At 38.2% G+C, this 14,943-nt stretch overlaps 1 protein-coding gene across 7 annotated transcripts in view; it reads right to left on the bottom strand.

The window, feature by feature from the left end:
• NEBL (nebulette) overlaps positions 1-14,943 on the bottom strand; it is a 396,867-nt gene that overhangs the window by 12,158 nt on the left and 369,766 nt on the right. The gene's annotated exons all lie outside the window — the stretch shown is intronic.

Here is a 14,943-nt window from a genome sequence, read left to right as displayed (position 1 = left end):
GTGGAGGTTCTGCACCAATACTATAGGGTAACAGTAGGTGGCCAAACTCCAAATGCAAAAAATAAAAATAGTGCTATATTGATGTCTTGGCCTGTTGGGCTGCTATAACAAATTTCCACAGACTGGGTGGCTTAAACAATAAACATTTATATCTCACAGTTCTACAGACTGGGAAGTCCCAAATTAAGGGGTCAGCAGGATCAGTATCTGGTGAGCTCTGGCTTCCTGATTCAAATCTCGGTGTCCTTATATGGCAAAAGGGGACAAAGGAGTCCTATGAAGTCTCTTTTATAAGGGCACTAAATCCCATTCATGGGGGCTCCACTCATGACCTAATCACCTCCCAAAGGCCCCTCCTCCCAATAACATTACATTTGGGAATTAGATTTCAAATTGTGAATGTTGGTGAGGATGGGGGGAAGACACAATGGCTATCTATAGACTTAACACAATCAGAGAAAATAATCTGGGGGGTTTTCTTCTTGAAAAATCCAAAATAAGGAGAAAATCACCAGAAGTTTTCCAATAAAGAATACAGGATGCAATAAAAGTACTGTCATTTAGGCTGTTTCCAAATCTTAGTTATTGTAAATTGTGCTTCTATGAACATAGGGATGCATATATCCTTTCTGATTGGTGTTTCTGTTTTCTTGGGATATATTCCTAGGAGTGGTATTACTGGGTCAAATGGCAGTTCCATTTTTAAATTTTTTGAGGAAATGCCATACTGTTTTCCACAGTGGCTGCACCAGTCTGCATTCCCACCAGCAGTGAAGAAGGGTTCCTTTTTCTCCACATCCATGGATTAGAAAACTGTGGTACATCTACACAATAGAATACTATGCTGCTGTAAAAAAGCAGGAATTCTTACCATTTGCAACAGCATGGATGGATCTGGAGAGCATTATGCTAAGTGAAATAAGCCAGTCAGTGAAAGATAAACATCACATGATCTCACTCATTTATGGATAATAAAGGACATTACAAACTGTTGAACAAAAATAGACAGAGGCAAAGAAGCATCGAACAGACTGTCAAACTACAGAGGGAAGGTAGGGGAGGGTTGGGGGGAGGTAAGAGATCAACCGAAGGACTTGTATGCATGCATATAAGCACAACCAACAGACGCAAGACACTGGGGGCGGGGGGACGAGGGCAAGTGCCAGGGGGTAAGGAAGGCTGGGTGGGGGGGAGGTCAGTGGGGGAAAAAAAAAAAAGAGAGAGAGACATATGTACTACTATTTGTAATATCATAAACAATAACATTTAAACATTTTTTTTAAAGTACTGTCGTATTTTCTAACACTTGACCACAGTTTTATCAAAGATAAAGGGTTTTTTTAGGACAAAGAATTTCTATGTAGACTATTACAGGGGGATTGCTAAACTGAAAGAAAACAAAATAAAAGATAAAGTATAAAAATGCTGCTCATTTTGAACAAAGTATTAAATAATGAGCGAGGTCCTAACTAGATCCCATCCGGGCCATGAGCACTTGGTAGAGTAATCTATACTAATAATAGCTTACGTGGTGTCACGCCCTCATGTTGTCACAAGATGGCTGTCACAAGATGGCCACGTGCACAGCAGAGGCGGGGCCCAGCGGCCACCCCACAAGGTGAGGCCTGGGGGTCCTGTGGCTCTGCGCAGCACAGAGGAGACTGGTCCCGGCATCTCCACCGCCTCGGGCAGAGGAGGTGGGTTGCAGCAGGGGAGGGCAATTGTGAGCAATCAGGCCAGCAGGGGAGGGCAGTTGTGGGCGATCAGGCCAGCAGGGGAACAGTTAGGCATCAATCAGGCCAGCAGGGGAGCGGTTAGGGGGCGATCAGGCTGGCAGGCAGGCAAGCGGTTAGGAGCGGTCCCAGATTGTGAGAGGGATGTCCGACTGCTGGTTTAGGCCCCATACCTGTGTCAGGCAGTTGTATATACCCCAGGGGGTCCCAGATTGGAGAGGGTGCAGGCCAGGCTGAGGGACACCCCCCTCCCCCCCATGCAGGAATTTCATGCACTGGGCCTCTAGTCCTATATAATAAAGAGCTAATATGCAAATGTTGTCACGCCTTCACACGGTCACGCCATAATGGCTCAGACACTCCACACTGGGGAGAGAGGAATAGGGACCAGCCAGGCACAAATGAGCTCGTGAGAGAGGAATGGGGACCAGCCAGGCTGCAGCCCAAGAGAGGGACAAGCCGCCCACCCTGTGGTCCCGGGCACCTGTGGCTGCAGCCCAGGTGAAGCCGCCCGCCCATGGTTCCCTGCAGCTACAGCTGTGGCCAGCCCGGGAGGAAGCCAGCCTGGGTTCTGGGTGCCTGGGGCCAGCCAGAGGGAGGGAAGCCCAGGTCCCAGGTGCCTGCCACCAGCCAGAGGAGGGAATCCTGGGTCCTGGGTGTGGGCGAGGCAGAGGCGGTTAGGGGCGATCAGGCCAGCAGGGGAGCAGTTAGGGGTGATCAGGCAGGCAGGCAGAGGTGGTTAGGAGCCAGCAGTGCACCGAGCCTCTAGTTCAGTGGTTCTCAACCTTTCTAATGCCGCGGCCCTTTAATACAGTTTCTCATGTTGTGGTGACCCTCAACCATAAAATTATTTTCGTTGCTACTTCATAACTGTAATTTTGCTACTGTTATGAATCATAATGTAAATACCTGTATTTTCCGATGGTGTTAGGCGACCCTGCTAGCGGTTCTCAATCTGTGGGTCACGACCCACAGGTTGAGAACCGCTGCTGTAGAGCCTAAGACCATCGGAAAACACAGATATTTACATTACGATTCATAACAGCAGAGTTCCGTGTCAGAGCCCCAGTCCTCACAGCATCCAGTGCTCTCCACAAACCAGAGGTGAGTACTAAAGCCACAACATTTATGCCTAAGCCAGCAGCAAAATGCTATTTTTTAATCTAAGAGAATTCCTAGCAGTTTAGAAAATTCTTTTCCTTCCCTGCAGAAAACAGACACAAGCCAGGTTGCCTCTAGGTTTGGAATTGTTTGTTTTTAATGATAAGCTGTGAACAGACAGCTGCCTAAGAAGCAGGCTTGCTACTTAACACGCCATTAACATAGAAAGGAAATTATCTACAACTGAGTTAAAACAACAAGTTTTAAAGATATGCATAACCATCACTGTCATATATGCTCAAATGTTGAAAATCATATGTAAAAAAAAAAGCAATCACTACTATTTCATATGTTCAGTTCTGAGCTCAGGCAGGAACTATGAACTGTGGTAGAAAAGAGACTGAGGAGGAATCAGTTACTTGCAGTGGTGTCCACCCTGGCTGCATATTAAATTCACCTTGAATCTTTTAAAACCATATTCCGTCCACATCCCCAGACCCAGTAAATCAGAATCTCTGGAGTGGGAATGGAGGTACTGGATACTGGTGTTTTATTTTTTAAATCTTCCAAGTGATTCAAATGGTCAGCCATGGTGATAAACCACTGAACTACTGCTGGCTTCCTTCTCTCCTACCTGACACAAATTTAGGAGCATGTGTGGCCCTGTTTATGCTATTCCCAAATTCCCTATCTTTCCCTGAAATGGGATGGAATATTTGTGTCATTCCTTCACCCCAAATTCATATGTTGAAACCTAACACCCAATGGGATGGTATTTGGAGATGGGGCCTTTGGGAGGTGATTGGGTCATGAGGGTGAAACCCTCATGAATAAGATTAGTGCCATTATGAGAATAGGCCATCTTGTGAGGACACAAGAAGAAGACAATAGTCAGGCATCTGGAAGAGGGGCCTCATCAGACCCGAGCATGCTGGTACCCGGATCTCAGACTTCCAGCCTCCAGAATGATGAGGAATAGATTTCAGTTGTTTATACGCACACAGGCTATGGTACTCTGTTACAGCAGCTGGAAGAGGCTAACACATACTCTGTCCCATGATTTGTTTCTAATATTTTTGGAGGCAAATGTTTAAATCTGGGACTCAAGAAGCAACTCGGAATTCTGAGAAGATATCTGAATCAACAGAAAGCTCCCTGGAGAATAATTTGGAGGCTAACATGGAACACTCCAAGTAAAGCAAGCACCATGATGGGCATAACAATTAACAGACTGAGGGAAGCTGGCCCCACTATCCGGGTACTGACCAGAACAGAACCTGGTTGCCATCTGCAAGGAAAGGAGATTGCAGCCAAAAATTGCCTTTGCAAATTCAAAAATTCTCTCAAACCAAGGCTATAGTCCTAACAATTTTCTCCTTCTAGATTCCCCTATTGTCTTTGTTTTAATTTTCCAATTTTAGGTAAGTTTTATCACTATAAAGTATTGCAAACCTCTTTTAAGAAAATGCATTACACATGAAAATATTTAAGTACTTAGGTCTGTTCCCTGTGAGACTTAGTGGGGAAAAGAGCAAACACAGGATTCTGCTTCCCAAGGAATACAAGATATGAATATACTAAAATTAAAATAATGTAAATGACATGCTTACAACTAGGGGGATCAACCCAGTTTGCTCAGGACTTTCCCAGTCTCAGAACTGAAAGTTCTGCTTCCCGGGAACTCCTTTAGTTTTGGGCAAATTGGGATAGTTGGTCTCCCTACTTACAGTGTATCAGGCCCTTTGCTTAACGTGTCACATGCATAAACTGGTGTAATTGTCAATGTTTTATAGATGGTAAATCCGCAGTTTTTATAGATGGAGACTGAAGGTTAGCGATATTCCGTAACTTTGTCAAAAATACCAGAGCTAAACAGGAGCCAGGATTCAGAAGCCAAAAATGTGGCTGCAGAACCCAAACTCTTGACCATACCACACCAGAATAATCATGGAAGTAGTGACAAGACAGCATGAAGTTAACCTCCAAGTAACCATTGTGAGATTCAGGAACATGGAAGAGCCCTATGGTCTGGAAAGCAGGAAGTTTCCAGGAGCAGTGAGGACTCATTCAGATGCTGGAAGTGCTGGCAGTCAATCATTCATTCCTGCTGGCGGGGCTGACAGGACTGAGAGGGAGGGAGAGGGAAAGCACAGCTTCGGGAGATGCACACGGAGGCTGGCTGTGCCCACAGAGGCTACTCTGTTTGTCACTGGCCTTTTTTTGTGGTAAACTTTGGAATGTCAACCCCATAAGAAGTTTATGTCTGTGCCAGAGGTGTGCCACACCACCTCTGGGAGAAATTATAGTGAGAATAATTCATTTATTTTTGGAAAAGTAAGCTCAAATATAATTCATTTATTTTTGGAAAAGCAAGCTCAAACCCCAAAGAGTAGAATCACTTCTGGAGCAACGGCTTTTAGATTTATTTTCAGTGTCATTTTAGCATCTGATAAGTCTCTGATGTGTGTGTTTAATCTTTGTTTCTTTTTCCCATTGCCAATGCTATCCTATTTTACCCAGAACATTTGTCACTCAGTCACCTTATACTGCATGGATAATTTCAAGTCTGTGTTGAATTCCGGCTCCTAAATATGACTCCAACCACTTTCTCACTGAGCAACAAAGACACCCATGATGATGTCTCCTAACAATTTTCAAAATCATTTTGTAGAACACAGCTGAAAATGTTACACCCCCAAGTCAGCATCAGAATCGTGACAAGCTCTTTTCCCACAGACATGCTAAGTATTTAGTAATACAATTAAATCCAAGAGATCATTTAAACATTTTTCCCCTAAACTTAAGCAGTCATGTTTGTAATGTTGCTTTAATCAAACATAAGTTGAATATTTAAAGATTTCTAATTACCCATTGACTGCAAAAGAAAATATACAGATTATGTACTCTTTAGAACTATGCATGCATATATATAAATACATAAATATATGTACATAAATATATGTGTATATATACATATATATGCTCAAGTAAGATTCTAAAATACTGTTTTGGGATTCTGGAGTTCCTAATTATTGAAAAAAACACAAAACAAAATTTATTATATTTTAAATTACTGTCCAGAAAAGCAGTATATTCTGATTTCAAGGCCAACTGGTTTGTGAATGTTCTCTGATTTGAATAGATCTAGAGATTTAAGAATATCTGTTATTTTGCCTCAGAATAATCTAGCCAATTTATACCTACATCTAGATTTGAATTTCAACTTGTGTATTTTTTTCTCTGATTTGTTTATAATTTTTAGCTACTTAAGCAAAAGATAAACTCTCCGACCTGTCATTATAAACCAAACCACAAATATAAGTGGGATTGTCATTAAGGGGAAAAAAATAATTTCTGACCCAAATTACAGTCTTTAATAATATTTTCATGGCACAAAAATCCATAGGGTCTATATCTGTGTCTACACAACACACATACACATACACACACACATACACACACACACACACACACACACACACATTACCCCCCCCACAAAAAAAAAAGAAAGAAAAGAAAGAAATGTACAGTATAGATACATTTGTAGTTTCCTGACAAGCACTATATAATGTGGGGCAGGAGTTTGAGAAGATGAAAGCAATAAAGAATTAAGAATAGCAGGTAGACAGGAACACTGTTTCCATTTAGGTAAACCATATCATCAAGTCTAACTTTTGGAAACAAATTATGCCATGACTAGAAAGTCAGCTCAAAGCAGATCCCCATTTTCCTTGGTGAATAAAACTGCACATATTGTATGAATCAATCATACACAGAAAGATTCTTCATTCAAGTACAATAAGAGAAATGCTCATAATGCCATTGCAGAGGGTATTCTATACTTATTGAATAAATATATATAATTATTTAAATATATTTAAAAACTTAAAACTGGACTATGTATTTGTGCTTTTTTCTCCTGTGCTAATCAATTCAACTCTTCGGGAATATCATCAATCCACAAAGAGTTCCAAAATATAGTTTTACATTAGACACCCTTAGTGACAAGCCACATAAATATCACATATAGATATATCTAAGTGCTGGTTACATTTCTGAACAAGAAGGTAAACTTTTTTCAACCAATACACATAAATGAAACTGACTCAGTGTGTCCCTGACATGATTTGAAAATAGAGAAGTGTAAGGAAATAAATGTAAAGAACTATCTGGGTCTCACAGAACCCAAGCTCCAAGTTCAAGGTAAGTGGCTGGGTAAGTGGCTGAAGAGTCATAATCAAGTAGAGGCAGGGAGGTGAGCAACAGGTCATTGTGATCAAAGGCACACTATTACCAGGACATTTAGGCAGGACATAGGTAAGATCCTAGATCTTAAGAGACAGACTTGTAAACAACAATTTCAGTACACATGGATCAGGAATATGGTGAAAGATAAAGATCAAGAACCAGAAAGGATGTCTGAAAAAGTGTGGCATGGGCAGATCAGCAATATCTTAAGGGAAAGATTGGGCAATAAGGAGCAGGGGATCTGGCCACGAGAGAAGCATCATGACAACAAGCCTGGGCAACAGGAGATAGTGAACAAACAAAATGCAGAAACTCAGTACATCAGCCAGCAGTGTCCCTCCATGAAAATGTTAAGTACTTCCTGTTAGAGTCAGGATCCAATTCCCATGATCTACTAGCCTGGAGCTTGGGGCAGAAGTGTGCGGGCACCTGGATGAAACAGGAAGTTGGGGAAAGCGGGTAAATTCATGTCTACAGAAAAAATGTTATGGCAATCCTGTTTTTTATATAAGGCAAACACATAAATATGTATGTGTACCATCCAACTTGGACATCAATTCTGAGCCATAAAAAATAAAAACTACTACTTCCAATTTTACTGTGATTGTTCAACAATATAAAAAAACAAGAATGCCTATTCTCTCCTTTACATGTATGCCGCTTTACAATTTACAAAACTCTTTCAAAGTTTTCTCACTTGGTGCATAAGCCATAGCCACATTTATATCTTTCCTAGTGATCAAACCTCCCCTTTTCCCAATCAACTCAGCTTCACAGGAAATATACTCTTAATGTTTTATTGTTTGCTACTTTAAGTGTCAGATGTTTCTCCTTCATACACATATGGAAGAAACACTTTGATTTAATTTTTGCAAATCTATGAAAGACACATGGGCATCTTAGAACAGATGCTATTCATTAGTATTTAATTCTTTCCCCAACTTCACACTCAGAAAAGGAAACTTATCACGTTTCTTTCATTCCAAGTCTATTGATACTAGGAACACAAGTTTCTCTAAGCACTTCAAATTCAATCAGAATACTAGGCCAAGGATTGTGACTTTATGAATTCTATTCATGTTAAAAGGGATTCCGAAACACTGCTGGTTGTGCAAACATCACTTTCAAAATGTATTAATAGCTTATTAATGTGCCTGAATTTAACATTTCTGTTCCCAACGCAATGGCAAATTTAACTTTTAATGACGGCTATTGTCCTTAGGAACTCAAGGCACATCCTAGTGGTCTTTGCTGAGTCTAAGAAAGTGATGATTTGTTTTTGCATTTTGTCTCCTTTCATTTACTCCTTGAGCCCTCCCGGTCCTGTGCTAGGCACTGGGAGGGAAGCTATCTGACCATGCATTCTGTCTCCACAGAGGTCACGATCTAACAAACTGGAATATACCGAGATAAAGGCCATGAAAAAGGTATGACTTTCAGAATTCTGAAGTACACTTCTACTCTATTGAGGACAGATGTCATAACTAAAATACACAAAATACTAAGATGAGGAGTATTTATATGAAAACAGAAGTGTTAATGTAGGAATGATTTACTGCTTTCTTGGTATGAGAGGTCATTAGCAGACTCAGGCTTTGTAATAAACACAGATTACAATGTTACATCCCGGTGACAGAAACACATAAAATACCTGAAGCAAAACTGAATACAATTTCAAACTGAAAAGAGTAAACAAGGGATGAGATTGCAAACATAAAAACACTAGCAATACAGAGCACTGTAAATTAAGGAAAACCGAGGAAATACGAAGTGATACCAGAAGGCAAATACATGTTGCAGGCAAATGAACCAAAGACAAACATGAAGATCAAAAAAGCCTTGCAGTGAGAGAAGCAGAAACCATCAGGATTATTGCCTCTTAAGGAACTGTGTCAAATGAAAGTACGTAAGCTAACCTAATTTGAATGTCAAAAGGCAATAAAGATGATTTCCAATAATTCTATTCAAGAATCAAGCCAAAATTCGATGAAGTTTAAATAGAAGTCCCCTTTATTGCATCAAAGTAACAGTAGAGATGCAAAATGAAAATGCTTTGGTAACTTAATATCTTGGAAAGTAGACTGAAACGTAAAGAAAGCCCAAAATAATCACAGAAGAAAATGAAAATACTCAGCAATCAAAGCAGTTTGGGGAAGTATCATGAAAAACACATAACTAAAACAATGTTAAAAACATAAGGGAGAAGCCTTTATGTTAATGCTCATGAACACCAAATGGGAATGATAAAAACATCAGACTTTTGCCTCAAGAAAATGAGCTGATCATCTAACCCTTTGTGCTAACCATCAGAATTTTCTCTAACTCAGAAGAAGGAGCCTAAAACCATGACTCCCACAAGTGCCAGGCCACTTAATCCACAAAGTAAAACAGATCAGCTTCAGGACATAAGCACGTTCTCATACACAGAAGTTACAGAAAGAAAATAAAAGTTTAAATTTATGGCACTCAGACTAGGAGATGTAAAATATCTCAGAAAGCTTCTTGCTCTATACCCTTCTTGGTACAGATGTGGAATCTGAGCCTAAGGTTATAAATGCCCTCCCGTGAGCACAGACCATGTAGTGAGAGCGAGGGTGAAGCCCAATGTCTCATCCTCCTGGACGGCCTGTGGCCACTGCAGTTCAGCACCGCCACATGCCACCCCAACCACAGGGACACAACACGTTTTATCATTAAAAATCCTAATCAAAATTAAAGAAACTAACAAATCTGGATGAAAAAATGGCATTTCTTAACACTAAAAACATTTTCTTTTTCATCTTACCACTAGCATGTACTTCTCTGAATTTCTTTTCAATTTCTAGAATAGTATTTAAACAAATGCATATGATGGACTGTTACTACTATAGGCACTAAAGGTTTGCATCAAGCAGCTGTCATGACCGTAGCCACTTCGTACTTCTACAGAGTCAATCAGCAGTTCCTCACCAGAGCCCAGCATAGGGCACATTTCAAAGGAGACCCTAAATTTCAAAGCAACTGAAGTCATGGATATGACTCTTTCCCTTTCCAACCAGAAAAAAAAAATACCCTGGGAATGTTTTCACTTTAAGTTTTTTCTAGCTATGCTTTAAGGTTATTTAAACAGATCAAAACAAAAATGAAAGAATTTTCTTGAAAGCTTTACATGATAGAATTTTATTTTTAAAAAGTCATAGTTAGGTTTATATATGTAATTTTAATATTTAAACTATTAATTTGTTGTATACCTAAAATACAATGTTATATGTCAATTATATCTCAATTTAAAAAAAGAATTAACAGCCAGCTGGTGTGACCCAGTGGTTGAGCATTGACCTATGAACCAGGAGGTCACAGTTCAATTCCCAGTCAGGGCACATGCCCAGGTTGCAAGCTCAATCCCCACTGCTGGGTGTGCAGGAGGCAGCCGATCAATGATTCTCTCTCATTGATGTTTTTATCTCTCTCCTTCTCCCTTCCTCTCTGAAATCAATAAAAACATTTTAAGAAATGAATAAGCAGACAGTAATTTAATTTGGCCATTTCATTCATTCACCAAATATTTGCTGAATGCTTATTCAAAGAACTGGAAATAGATCAGCTAACATCCCTGGTCTTGTAGGGCTTCATTCTAATTAGAAAGAGATAGGTGGTGTCAAAAGCTAATGGAAAAAAAAAAAAAAAGCAAGGTAAAGGGACAGACAGCGCAAGAAGGGGTGCTATTTTATCTCTGGTAGAGAGGGTCTCTCTGATAAAGCGACAACTGAACAGAATGTGAAAAAAAATAGGGCGAAGCAAGCTTTAAATAATGCACTAGATCAGATTAATTTAATTGATATCTTCAGAACATTTCACCCCAAAGCAGCAGAGTATACATAAATTTTAAGTGCACATGGTACATTTTCTACAATAGACCACATGTTAGGACATAAAACAAGTCTCAGTAAATTTAAGAAGACTGAAATCATATCAAGCATCTTCTCTGACCATAATAGTATAAAACTAGAAATCAATCACAAGAAAAAACTGAAAAACACACAAAGACATGGAGACTACATAACATGTTACTAAACAATGAATGGGTTAACAATTAGATCAAGGAAAAAAAATCAAAGGATTGTAAGAAAATATTATAAACAACTATATCCTAATGGACTGGACAAATAGGAGGACATCTATAAATTTCTAGAAACATATAATCTTCCAAAACTGAATCAGGAAGAATCAGAAAAATCTCAATAGATAGATTATATCTAGTGAAATGGAAGCAATACTCAAAAAATTCCCAGCCAACGAAAGTCCTGACTGGATGGCTCCACAGGTGAATTTTACCAAACATTCAAAGAAGAACTAACACCTACCATTCTCAAACTATTCCCAAAAACTCAAGAGGAGGGAAGACTCCTAAGCTCATTTTATGAGGCCAGCATTATCCTAATTCCAAAACTAGATAAGGAACTATACAGAAAGAAAATTATAAGCCAATATCCCTGATGAACCTAGTGCTAACATCCTCAACAATATATTAGCAAACCAAATCCAATAATACATTAAAAAGACCATACACCATGACCAGGTGAATTTATTCCAAGGATGCAAGGTTGGTATACTATCCACAAATCAAAAAACATGATACACCACATAAATAAAATAAGGGACAAAAATCATATGATCATATCCATTGATGCATAAAAAGAACTTGATAAAAACCATTTATGACAAAAACTCTCAGCAAAGAGGGAATAGAGGAAACATACCTCAATATAATAAAGGCCATATGTAACAAATCCATAACCAACATCATAATCAATAGAGAAAACTAAAAATATTTCCCTTATGATCAGGAACAAGGCAGGGATGTATGCTTTCAACACTCTTATTCAACATAGTACTGGATGTCCTAGCCATAGCAATCAGACAAAAAGAAATAAAAGGAATCCAAACTGGAAAGGGAGAAGTAAAACTATCATTATCTGCAGATGACATGATACTATATAGAGAGAACCCTAAAGACTCCACCAAAAGACCACTACAACTGATAAATGAATTCAATAAAGTAGTAGGATACAAAATAAATATCCAGAAATCAGTTGCATTTCTATACACCAATAATGAACTATTCAAAAGGGAAACTCAGAAAACAATCCCATTTACAATTGCATAAAAAAATACCTTGAAATAAATTTAACCAAGAATGTGAAAAAACCTATACTCGGAAAATTACAAAACACTGAAGAAAGAAATTGAAGAAGATATAAATAAGTGAAAGCATATACCATGTCCATGGATAGGAAGAATTAACATCATTAAAATTTCCATATTTCCCAAAGTAATCTATAGATTCAATGTAATTGCTATCAACATGCCAATGGCGTATTTAAATAAAGAAAAAACTAGAACAAATATTCCAAAAATTTATATGGAACCACAAAAGACTCTGAATAGCCACAGCATCTTGAGAAAGAACAAAATTGGAGGAATCATGCTACTTGATATCAAAATATACTGCAAGGCCATAATAATCAAAGCAGCATAAAAGCAGACACATAGATAAATGGAACAGAATAGAGAGTCCATGCCTTTATGGTCAATTAATATTTGTCAAAGGAGGCAAGAACATATGATGACATAAGTCTTATAATAAATGTTGTTGGGAAAATTGGACAGATACATGCAAAAAAGAAAAGAAACTGAACCGCCTTGCTGCTTGCTACACCACACACAAGAATAAACTCAAAATGGATTAAAGATTTAAATATTAGACTCAACACCATAAAATTCTTAGAAGAAAACACAGGCAATAAAATCTAAGACATTTCTCAGAGCAATATTTTGTATGTTATATCTCCTTGGGCAAGGAAAACAAAAGAAAAATAAACAAATGGGACTATATCAAACTCAAAAGTTTTTGCACAGCAAAAGAAACCATCACCAAAATGAAAAGACAACCCACTGAATGGGAGAACATTATTTGCCAATGATACATATAATAATTTAATATTCAAAATTTATAAGGAACTTATAAAACTCAACACCAAAAAAAAAAAATCCAATTAAAAAATGGACAAAGGACCTGAATAGATACTTCTCAAAAGAGGACATACAGATGACCAACAGACATATAAAAAGATGGTCAATGTCACTAATCATCAGAGACATGCAAATTAAAACCACAATGAGGTGTCATCTGACACCTGCCAGAATGACTATCATCAATAAATCAACAAACAAGTGTTGGTGAGGATATGGAGAAAAGAGAATCCTTGTGCACTGTTGATGGGAATGAATATTGGTGTAGACTGGAAAGCAGTATGGAGTTCCCTCAAAAAATTAAAAATGGAATTGCCTTATGACCCAGCAATTCCACTTCTTGGAATTTATTCAAAATAACCCAAAACACTAATTCAAAAGAATATATGCAACTCTAGGTTCATTGCTATGTTACTTACAATAGCCATAATTTGGAAGCAGCCCAAGTAGATGATCTATCAGTAGATGAGTGGATAAAAAGAAAGTGGTACATTTACACAATGGAATATTACTCAGCCGTAAAGAGAGAGGGAGGGAGGGCGAGGGGGGGGGGGGAGAGAGAGAGAGAGAGAGAGAGAGAGAGAGAGAGAGAGAGAGAGAGATCTTACCTTTTGCGACAGCATGGATGGACCTGTCGAGTATTATGCTAAGTAAATAAACCAGTCAGAGAAAGACAAATACCATATGATTTCACTTAAAGTTGGAATCTAATGAACAAAATAAACTACCAAACAATATAGAAATATTATAGTCATTACCAGAGGGAAATGGGGGTGGGGGGAGGCAGGAGAGGATAAAGGAGGGAATAAATAGTGATGAAAAGAAACATGACTTGGGTGGTGAACACACAATACAATATGCAGATGATGTATTATAGAATTGTACACCTGAAATCTACTTTTATTAACCAATGTCACTTCAATAAATTCAATAAAAAAAAACCACCTCGAATCTAAAGAACAGAAAGGACATGGAGTCTAAGTCTTCAATAAAAAAAGTAATCCAGGCTGTAGGGGGTGCCTATAATTTGCTTAATCCCAGGATATGAACACAGGAGAGCACCTACAGAGTGAGAAAGAGGCTATTTAAGGAAACAAACAAACAAAAAGTATGATGGGTAATTAAAGCATTTTGAACATACTACTGATGGATGCACAATATTATACATATAATCAATGCTGCTGAATTATATACTTAAAATAGCTAAAATGGCATAGTCCATGTTATATATATTTTATCACAATAAAATAATTTTAAAGGAAGTATGATATATAATATGACACAAAAATATCATATCTTTTAAAAAATAAAATTTGTTGAGAGTAGAAAGTAAATGTTCTCACCAAAACAAAAACACAAATAAATAAATCTTTAATAAAAGCTTTACCAGCAGTATTAGTTTAACATCCAAAACAATTTCAACTAAGAGTTTTAGACCTAATCCACCAGTTTGGATGTAGAAAACAGGAAAAGGTAGAGGAACAGGTAGAAGAACAATCAACAGAATTTTTCTTAAAAACAACAACAACCCTCATATCCCAAATGACATACCCAACTTCTTTTGGCAAGATCTAGCAACCACTTAGCCACTCCAATGTAACTATCAGAATGGTTTTTCTCAACGGAAATACGATACAAATTTTGCAGAACTCAAGTTTCCACTCTGGCTGTGTATATCCATCACATACAACTCCTGTAAAACACACTCACATAGTAGATCCTAAAACACTTTTGTCAACAAAGATCCATTTGCAGTGAAAATAGTAAAGGAAGAAGGGAAAAACAAACATGCAAAAATGAAAATTAGTAGTTTTAAAAAATCAGGGCTCAACTTTCTAAACATAATTTA

Source organism: Plecotus auritus, assembly GCF_963455305.1.
Source record: "Plecotus auritus genome assembly, chromosome: 1".
NCBI lineage: Eukaryota > Metazoa > Chordata > Mammalia > Chiroptera > Vespertilionidae > Plecotus > Plecotus auritus.
The sequence above is the reverse complement of the archived record's forward strand: the minus strand, read 5'-3'. Positions and strand labels throughout refer to the sequence as shown.